Here is a 10,931-nt window from a genome sequence, read left to right as displayed (position 1 = left end):
TTCTAGCTTTAGTGGGAGAAACAAACGCAGGAACAATAAAACTAATAATGCAGTATGAAAACTATAGCGATCGAGGTAAGCATATAGTTGCTGCCAGAATAATGGGGAGCCTTGGAGCTCCCTTCCTCCCTCCCCTCCCACAGGCAAAAGGGCCAGGCAGGGGACTGCTGGGAATCCAATAACATCATCAACAAGTCTTCCTAAGGAGAGCCAGCTTTGAATGGAATCTGCACCTCTGCCTACCTTTTGTCCTGCACACGCAGAGGAAGGGTGAGGCCTGCAGGCAGGGTCAGCCTGCCCGGGCGGATGGGAGAGAAGTAAAAACTGTTGCAGTGAGGAGCTCCTGCCCAGAGTCCTGAAAGCTGCACTGGGGGGCTAAACCCTATGAGAGAGCGTTTAGAGCCCACCTGCACGGACTCCGTCACACACAGTCGGTCCCAGATGCCTGGGGCAGAAGGGACTGATGTCCAAGGCAGCAGCCGAACCAGTACCAGCCAAGGGACTCAGCTAAAACTTCACATTTGAAATATATTTAATTTCACCGATTTTATTTAAAACATTCTCAATCCTTTTGAAATAAAGGTCTCCTTAAATAAAAAAAAAAAGTGCTGAAATTCTAATAGTATCATTTTGCTTTGGGACTGTAATCAATAGCCAGAGTTTGCAACTAGCAGTCACAGGGTGGATTTAGATTGCAGACACATTTACTGTCCAAACACATGTTAAAATTTTAGAATAAAAATGCCTTTGTAGGTGGGGCCGGCTTTCTCTGCTCTCCATAGTGGCAAACACTCCCCGATGGGTGCTCCTGTCCTAATGTGTTCCCTGCCTGCTCCCAGAGGGCGGCTGAGGTTGTGACCTCTCAGCTAGGCTGACCCCTTCATTTTGCAGAATAGGAAGCTAAGGCTCAGAGGAAAAAGTGACTGGAATACAGAGGTAGGACTAGAATCCTGGGTCCCCCACCTCACCGGGCTCTTCCCATGACAGGGGCTGCCTCTCAGAGAAGCACTTTGGAAATAATATGCCCAGGCTGTAGGAAGCCGCCATACCGAGCTGCCCTTTGCAAGGGAAAAATCCTCGTTAGTACTACCCATAAACGCAGGCAGTGGGTTTTAGGGGGAAGGCCTGTGGAAACTCACTGTCAAGGTCTCTGCAATCTACGCAACTGTTTGGCCTTGCACCCTGAGATAAGTGACAGGCTACTCTGCACCGGGTGGGTGCATACCCTGTCTCCCTTTAGGGTGCCCATGCAGGTGAGAGATAGCTGAGTATCCATGGAATGAAACTCCGGGTAGGGTTTGGCTGCAACACATCACTCTGAAAACCCTCTGAGCCCGGGTCACTTTAGAATGCCTATTTGCAAACTCAGATGTGGATGGGTGGGGAAGATTATGCATTAGGGCTTATCTCTCCCTCTCAGCTGGGTTTCTGTTATTCCCAGGCGTGGAGGGGGCTGGCAAAGGCCCTGACCTACTCACTTGGCAGGTTTGATCTGCATGTGTGCATCTTTACCACTCTCAAGGAGCACGCCTGAGGATGGTGGAGGGGTGGGGGAGGTGGGATGAATTTGATCACAGGCCAGATAGGAAAAAGAAATCAAATCCACGAATCCAAACACACATTTTCAAAATACAGAATGACTGGCTAGCTTTAACTATTCATGTAAGCCAGGCCAACCAGTTTAGGAAGAATGTGCTTCTGGGAGGAAGGCTGATAAACAGCATTTTCCCCAGTGCCAAAGCATGCCATCGCCCTTGGGAATTTTAAATTCAACTGATACACAGTTCTCTCAATTGGCCCATTCATAGCCACCACCCATGGGTGAGGGGCATCCCTGGCTGGGCTTTATAAGGTTGTGAGTCCCTAAAATTGGGGGCAAAAATCTAGAGATTTCCCACATCCATGGGCACCCCTGAAAGGTGACAGGGAATCAGCCCATCTGCTGTCACTTTTCTCTGAGGGTCCCAGGCAGACTGTCACCTACTTTGCAGAGACCTTGTAAGCCACTGTGGATCTTTCCCTTAGCCCTACCACCTGGATTCAGGGACATCTGGAGGGGATCCCCCAACTCCTGTAAAAAGGTCTGGATGTCTGAGTCCGGCTCTCTCACCCTTGTGCTGACAGATGGTTTCTGAGGCAGCCTCTCTTGTAAGGGCCTGGGCCGTGGAGTCTGGAGACCTAGATTCTACTCCAGCAACCCCTCACTTTCTCTACAGAGAGGTCCCAGAGTGTTCCCCTTAGCAGATGAACACAGGACCTTGTTCTAGACTATGACATTGGGGAAGAAAGGATGACTTATATATACAGTCGTTTTGTGGGACCTGGACAGTGTTTACCACATGGCTGGTGCAAGGTAAAGAATTCTTAAATAGAGAGTGCTAACGATAGAATGTGATGTGATTACATGTGATAATAGGAAAAATAAGATGTATGCTTCACCCACCAACAGCTTAAAATTTAGTGGGGGAAAAGATGCAAATGAGGATTTCTATGCATGAAGAGAAGAAGAAAAGATCACCCTCTGTGGAATGGGAGAGCCTGAGCAAAGGCATGGAGACAGACAACTTCTCCTGACACTGCCCCACAGCAAGGACATCTCTTTGACTTATTTGGAAAGAAGCAGCACTGATCTTGCCCTTGAGTTTCCTATTTCCCAGCAGAACTCTGCTGGGTCAGTTCATGGTGGCATGTCTCATAGACCTGGGCTCGGCCCCATTGGCTCGGCCACCTAACTGGCTCCTGGCGATCATGTTCACTTTGAGAAAAGTTTGTCAGATGTCTTTTAGAGCTCATTTGTGAAAGATGGTCCACCTGGTGCCTGCTCCTTGGCGCTGGATGGAGGCCAGAGGATGACAGCAGCATGAACTCGCTGTGGATAACAAGCCCTCTGTTATGACTGGGAGCGTTTGCAATGCTATAAATAACTCTATCAATATTGTGATAATGGCACTTTAAAGAGGTCTGTTTTACAAGTGCTGAATGTAAGAGAGACCACAGCTGCGCTCATTAATTCTGAAGTATGCCTCCCTCTATGTACGACTTGCAGGTGTAACAATAGGCGTGTTGACTCAGTGGAAGTCTAGATAATGTTTAGATTAAGAAAAAGGTTAGAGTAATGTTGTTAGTTTTTCCATTGTATTTGGTATAATGAAAACAAATTATACTAGCTTAATTGGAAGTGGGGGAAAAAAAGGGCAAAACATAACTTTGGTACAGATTTCAGATGTTCACAAATAGCTCCTCCCCCCCCCAAGAGCAAGTATCATAATTGACAGCAGTAGATCTTTTGATAATTAATTGCAGTAAATTATCACTTGGCACAAAGAAGGCATAATTGTAATTAATTTGCAAACTTCCCAGCGTAACACTGAATTAGAAATGGCACCACCGTCATTTTTCCAACGGAAGAAATCGAGGGTAAGAACAGTGTACCCTCTTCCTTTGATGTGTGTTCAGAGTTTTGAGGTGAGCCCTGGTTGTAATTTTTCTGGTGTGATTGTGACATCTCTGTGACTCTCTTGGGTTAGGGGTGTTTAATTTAGATTGTGACTGTTGGCTCAGGGCTATGATAGTTAGCAAGAGGGATCCCCTGCTGGATTCTGCCACGGCCTCCCATCATTTCAGCCTCCAGTTACTCACTTAACCTCTGCATCTTCCTGTATCCATCCCATTTGCCAGGGTGCTTGCTGAAAGACCTAACTGATTAAGATAATAGGCATTGTTTCAGTGCAAAATATCGCATTTGTAATTGAATGAATTAAGAAAGATTTGCCCTGCAAGTGTTTCCCTCTTTCTCCAGTGCATCTTACTTTTGGGGGTGATGCAAGATCATTATTAAGAATCTGTCACGGTGCAATATTATAGTGATTGCTGCAGATCAAGTTTCAATCTAATTGCTCAACAATTAATTAGAAACAGAAATGAGGAATAAAAACTAGTTGCACTGGGTTCTAGAGAACTGTTTCTACTTCATCAGAGTGCCTGGAAGAACAAATCATTAAGCTATAAAAGAGTACATCTGGGTTAGAATTAGAGTCATTCAGCCAAATGGGGGCCCAGAGATTACTGCCATGGTATGCCACACTGTTGACCAAAGGCTTCAGGGGGTCATGGAACTTTCCTTCTCTTGCTACAGATGTCTGCTTGAGAGAACGAGGAGAATCCTACTTCTGACAATAAGGGCAAGAAATCGCTCTGCCTAGTGGTTGGTCGTAAAGAAAAAAAAAAGATAAAGATCATAGCCCTATTTCAAGCAGACCTATGTAACAAAAATAAGCTTTATTAAATTATTGTGGACACTCTTCAAAGTTCTTCTGAGCCCCATTGTTATAAATGCTGAAATAAGGTGAATTTATAGCTGGAGCCCTTCACCACCGCTGCCCCGCCAATGAACTCAGGTTTGACCTATATGTAACACCTTCTCTGGGGGTTAACAAATCATTCAATCTTCATGCAACTTTACTTTCTCAAAAAGCAATGCTTTAAGTAACCCCTGCTACCCTGCACCCTGCCAATAACTTCCTCCAGTTGGGTTGAATTAATCATGATAGTTTTACTGTGTGAGCTAATATTCACAAGTGTCGGAGTTCAAACCACCCAACATATTTCACAGGAGACTTCAAATTGAACTCAAACCTTAGCTCTAGCTGCCAAAGGTCCTAATGTTTATTTTACTGAACTCCCCATGTGAAGACCTAAAGCACATAACAAGGACATATAGACACCACCTACGAGCGCTGTGTTTTGTGCCCATGAACCTGGGATGCTGGAATCTTCACTGGGGATAGAACTCCAAGTTTCCAATCTAAAGCTGAAACATGATTTCCATGGAGCAAAGGGAGGGAGAAAATTTCCGACAGGCTCTTATTTAAAAGAGGAAGTAGACTTAATCTGTATATCCTCAGAGGACTAGAACTAAGGCTCATGAAAGGATGCTATGGAAGGGCAGGTTTTGGCTTACGGAAGAATCATGTTAACATTCATGGTTGTTGGAGAGGCGAAAAGACGCTGGTCGCAGGAGGTGCTGGGGGTAGAGAGTGGAGATCAGTGGGTACGGAGGGTGAACGAAATTGAGGTATGGGGCTTGAGAGAGGAAGTGGAAGGCTTTACATGACATGCTTTAAAAGCCTCTTCTAATTTAGAGACTTTGTATGGGTGTTTGATTTCATGACATAGGAAGGTGAGTTAAAATGAAAGACAAGAACCGAAGCCCAGCAATCCACTCTCTGCTGTGGAAGGTGGGGTGGAGTGGTGGCTCTCAGTGGCTGAAGCTCTAGCCTGAAGCTGAGGGCCTTCTGAGTTCGTTTCCAGTTCTTTGGGCAGAATCATTGATAAACTAGTACTTAAACTGGAGGGCTTTCATTTATTCTTTCAGTCACTTATTCATGCAGCAAACGTTTCTGCAGCATCCCTCTGTACCAAGCCCTCATGCCCTGCTGCTCTGGGGCTTTTCTTGGTCAGGTTGGCCAGGGGGCCTTAATATTTTGGTATTTTTATTTCGCATTCTGACTAGTGGCCAAATGAAGGAAAATACATTAGCTATTGAGAAAAAAATGAGAAGTAAACTTTCTGAATCCTACATAAGGTTTAGCTTGGTCCTGAGAGCTTGGTCTGGCTCCCGCCTGCCTCCCTCGCTAACCTCATCTCCTGGTTCTTACTATTGTTCTTTACCTCTAGCCACGCTGGCCTTCTTGCCTCCACTTCTTTAAATACTCCATGCTCTTTCCTGCTGTGGAGCGTCTACTCATGCTGTTCCCTTGGCCTTCCCTGCACCCCTGTATCCTTTAGCTCTCAGTGATAACTTCCTCAAGCAAGTCTTCCCTGTTCCGTGAATCCAAAGCAGCCCCTCCCCCCACCACAGTGTTCTGCGGGCATCCTGTAGTCTTTCTTTTTCTCAAGATTTTATTTATTTATTTGAGACACAGAGAGAGTGTGCACGCACTAGCTGGGAGGAGCATCAGAGGGAGAGGCAGAAGCAACTCCCCGAGGAGCAGGGAGCCCGACCCCAGGACCCTGGGATCATGACCTGAGCTAAAGGCAGATGCTTAACTGACTGAGCCACCCAGGCACCCACTGTAGTTGTCTTTCATAGCCCTGAATCACAGTTTAAAAATACTTGAATTTCTTAAAAAATTAAAATGTGATTTCATTGTTTACAGAACTCCTGAAACATTAATTGAATCACAGTTTGAGATTCAGTGGCATAAAAGATTGTACTAAAACCCGGGTGCCTGGGTGGCTCAGTCGGTTAAGCGACTGCCTTCGGCTCAGGTCATGATCCTGGAGTCCCGGGATCGAGTCCCACATCGGGCTCCCTGCTCGGCGGGGAGTCTGCTTCTCCCTCTGACCCTCCTCCCTCTCATGCTCTCTGTCTCTCATTCTCTCTCTCGCAAATAAATAAATAAATAAAATCTTTAAAAAAAAAAAAAGATTGTACTAAAACCCATAGCACCTCAAGGAAGATGTCAAATTTAAAAATAATAATAATAATGCAATAATAATAGTATCTTAAGCGATACACCTGTTATGGTTGACATATATTTTAACATAAACTTCCCTTCTGTTCCTCAAAACAGACAAGTGCCCCAGATATTTATTCCTCTCGCATTTCACAGGTGAGTTGTCAGAGGCTACGCCGCCGGTGAGTGGCGGAAGGAGCCTGAGAAACCAGACCACATTCCATACACAATGGCAATCTCCTCCTTCAGTGTGTTTTATATTTGTTTGTTTGTTTATTTAGAGAGCGAGAGAGCACTTGCATGCACGAGGGTGGGGGAAGCGGCAAAGGGAAAGGGAGAGAGAGAATCCTAAGCAGGCTCCACGCCCAGAAATGAGGGGTCATGTGGGGCCAATCCCTGGACCCTGAGATCATGACCTGAGCTGAAATCAAGAGTCAGATGCTTGGGGTGCCTGGGTGGCTCAGTTGGTTAAGTGTCTGATTCTTGGTTTCGGCTCTGGTCGTGTTCTTGTGGGTTGTGGGATCGATCCCCGCAGTGGGCTCCAGGGCTCCATGCTTAATGTGGAGTCTGCTTGGGATTCTCTCTCCCTCTGTCTCTCCCCCTCTCACATGTGCTCTCCCGCTTTCTCTCTCTCTCAAAAAAAAAAAAAAGTCAGATTTTTAACTGAGTACCCCAGGCACCCCAGTGTGTTTTACCTTTGAATCGAGGTACCCACAGCCAAGCACTTAGAGGGGCACTGTTTTTTTTATTTTTTTGTTTTTTTTATTTAAAGATTTTATTTATTAGAGAGAGCACGAGCACAAGCAGGGGGAGCGGCAGACAGAGGGAGAGGGAGAAGCAGGCTCCCCACTGAGCAGGAAGCCCAAACTGGGGCTCAATCCCAGGACCCTGGGATCATGACCTGAGCCACCCAGGTGCCCCTTTTTCCCTTCTTTCATCCACAGTTGCCCAGACTCCAGTCTCCTGGGGTGGAACCAGGCCAAGTTGGGGCAAAGGAGAGCTGGGATTAGCCCTGTGGCTGGTCTGTTGTGGAGTAAGCGTATCTGCATGGTGGGCCGGAAGTGGAGGGCGATTCTGTTGTCCAGTGACGTTTTGAGCTGTGCTGTGTGGAGCCTCAGAGCTAGGACAGCTCCGTTGCTCGGCTCCACAGGGGGGGTGGGGGGGTGGGGACCGCCCACGTGCATTCTGTGGAATGGTGCCCTGCAGTGCCGTGCGTCAGTGGGTGACTCAGGCACTGCCATGGTCACCTTCACTTTCTTCCAACCAACTCCGCTCTGATCTCTTCTGTATATTGGAGCTTCTGAATCAGATTTGACTTGAAGAAAGGATTCTTTTTTTTTTTTTTTTTTTAAAGATTTTATTTATTTATTTGAGAGAGAGAGAATGAGAGACAGAGAGCATGAGAGGGAAGAGGGCAGAGGGAAAAGCAGACTCCCTGCCGAGCAGGGAGCCCGATGCGGGACTCGATCCCGGGACTCCAGGATCATGACCTGAGCCGAAGGCAGTCGCTTAACCAACTGAGCCACCCAGGCGCCCTGAAGAAAGGATTCTGCTCCTTAAAAAAGAAAGCACTGGACACCTCATTCCTAAATAATATACAGCTGAGGCGTGGGTGGCTGAATGACCTATTCATGGTCCTACAACCAGAAAGGGCCAGAGTCGAGGCTGGAATCCAAACCTCTGGATTCAAGAGTACCCCTGTGGCCTCTACCCAGGGCTGCCTGCCTAGAGATGTGGTCGATTGGAGAGATGTTGTCATGGGGAATGAAACTGGGTTGTCTATTGAAAGAAACCTCGGGCAGTGGAGGGAAAAATAGACCCACTCTGGGGCCCTACCTGCCTTGGTCAGACATGCTCATTCCTTTGATCTTCCCGGAAAATATGCAGCTCCCCTACCCTCATCCCAGCCACCTGTTAATCCCTCTCCACCTCTACCCTGATTTCTTCTCCTCAGGGAAGGCTTTTCTGTCTCAACTTTGAGAACAGTGGAGAGGAACACTAAGGTCCTTCCTCTGTTTCCCCAAATTGCTAGGTGTGCAAATTCTCCCTTAGCCTGGGGATCGGATCTGACTTAGACCTCACACTCAGCAGTGGCCTGCATCTGTATGTAATTGCTGTTGTTCTTGATCAAGAGTAATAGGAAAAAGGCAAAATATTCTGGGAGCCTGTTTTATACTTTTTTGCTTTGGAGTGAAACAATCCATCTCCTGTGATCTTATGACTTCACTAGTCACACGTGGCCCTGTCAGCACTTGGGGGGGTTGGGCTGAAGAAGGATTTCTGGTAGTATTCAAATCCAGGCAAGCATAAATATACTTCACAGAAAGGAAGACCATTCCTGTGAATGTGTCTAGCTTGCAGTGAGAGTCAGCAAATGTGGCCAGCTTGAATGAATGACTATTGCTTTGTCCTAACTCACCAAGTCCACCGACAGCTCTGGCAAGATCTGTGTTTCTATATACTATGGCTAGCGGATGTATAAACTAGACATCAGATGGTGCCTCCCCACCCACTAAAATGGAAACCAGATAGACTCAAACACCCATTTCATGGAGTTTGTGAGGGCTAAACCCTACCCAGGATGATGGAGACTTGCTGGAGTCTTCTGTTCTTGTGTTCAACTCTGGCTTGGAGTTCCAGCTTTAATTTAATTACCTCCCTTTATGGATTTTCTTGCTACCCTGCTCATGTGTCTGGTTCCCCGCCATACCAACTGGGATGTGAACTCAGCAATTTCTCCTGATTTCTGCCAGGAAAGCCACCCACCACAAGGCTTTTGGGTGGATAGAAAGCGTTCCTGGAAGTGGGGAAATGGGAGGGATTTTGGTTGTAGTAACACAGACAACTTAAAAATTTCCTCTGAGGGACTTTTGCTTTTTGAAATTCCTATAGTCAGTTTAACAAATAGGACGCCAGCCTTCTGCCAGGTACAGAGCCTCCATATTCCTAACCCTCCCTCCCTTGCCCCTCTCCTGTCCACTCCTTCACCTCTAACAAACAAACAAACAAACAAAAAAACTACTCTTTCCATTTCCTCATGCAATGAGATTGAGGTCTCTCAAGCCTTTACCCCAAGATTCAGATTGAAATTCATCGAGGTCCGTAGCAGAATGAAAGACCTTTGATGTAACAAGATGTTCCTCTCCTTAGAAATAAAAAGCATAGGATGCCTGGGTGGCTCAGTTGGTTAAGCGTCTGCCTTAGGCTCAGGTCATGATCCTGGGGTCCTGGATCGAGTCCCTCATCTGGTTCCCTGCTCTGTGGGGAGCCTGCTTCTCCCTCTCCCTCTGCCTGCCGCTCCCCCTGCTTGTTCTCTCTCTCTGTCAAATAAATAAATAAAATCTTAAAGAAATAAAAAGCATAAAAATAAACAAAAATTGCCCTTGGTTCCCTGCAGAAGAGGTGTGGGGTAGGGGACCTGAGAAAAGGCCTTTGGTGGGTGCTGGCCAGCACGGGATACCCCAATTCCCAGGAAAAAGGCCTGGGCTTTCAGGCATGGTGAGGAGAGACAGAGGGTGTGGGGTCCCTGCAGGGCCTTTGCAGGCAAAGTGGCTTCTCTTTTGCTGATTCAGCATTCTGGATTGCTGTCACCATTTGCTCCTTGGAAGGGGACCGCAGAAGAACGTGCCCTGCTTAGAAATGAAAAACTCACCAAGCCATGCTGGGGACTGAGGATGGCTGCTGAGGGGCACGAGTGTCCTGAGGACATCCCTGCCCAGAGCCCGTGGCCCCGGTCAGCCATGATTATCCTCACTGACACGAACAAGTGTGAGTCTGTACTATGTTCATGAGAGGGGCTGACTTCACACTCCCCTCAAGAGATGGGGACTTGAAGGATGGTTGATAGTCTATGTTACAAAGCAAAACCAAGGGCAGGAAGCAGCTACAGCTAGTGGGATCTCTGCAGGTGGGGTCAGGAGACACTTCTAATCCTGGGTCTACCTCAGACTTGACGAGTCACCTTGGCGAAGGCATTCCTCAGCCTCTGCTCTCAATTCTCTTACCGTGAAATGAGGGGTCTACTGGTTTTCAAAGTGTGTTCCTTGGGGGTTCTGTGAGGCTTTGCACAAGGGTAGAGAGCTGAGGACAGGAAGAAGCTCCAACAAGAGCAGCTCTGGTTTCCCCTGTTTTAGGGTTAGTGGTGCGAAGATTTTCTTTGCATAAAAGAAGTAGAAAAACTACTGCTCTGAAGGATGGATGTCTACAGGCTCTTCCAGCGCTGACATTACATGATTCTAGATGGAGGCAGGAAAGAAGAATGGATACTGGGAAAGACGCAAGCATAAGAAAAAGAAGTTCCTGCTACAAATAAATCCCCGGCCAATCTCTCTTAATCTCTGAAAGTTTAAAGATTTAAAATCTACTTTTTTTTTTAAACTGCAGTTCTCAGCAAATAAAGACTCCTTTAAATTATTCAGGTTTGTTACACCCACAAATCACCCATACAGTACATTCTAAATAAAAAACTAGTAA

The 10,931-nt window shown here is 46.7% G+C and overlaps 1 long non-coding RNA gene across 1 annotated transcript in view; it reads left to right on the top strand.

Moving 5' to 3' along the window:
* Positions 1-10,931, top strand: part of LOC115938733 (uncharacterized) — a 145,402-nt gene that overhangs the window by 20,882 nt on the left and 113,589 nt on the right. The window lies entirely within an intron of this gene.

Source organism: Leptonychotes weddellii, chromosome 4, assembly GCF_054177405.1.
Source record: "Leptonychotes weddellii isolate Sample4059 chromosome 4, ASM5417740v2, whole genome shotgun sequence".
NCBI classification, from domain to species: Eukaryota; Metazoa; Chordata; class Mammalia; order Carnivora; family Phocidae; genus Leptonychotes; species Leptonychotes weddellii.
Note: the sequence above shows the minus strand (reverse complement) of the source record. Positions and strands in the feature narration are given on the sequence as shown.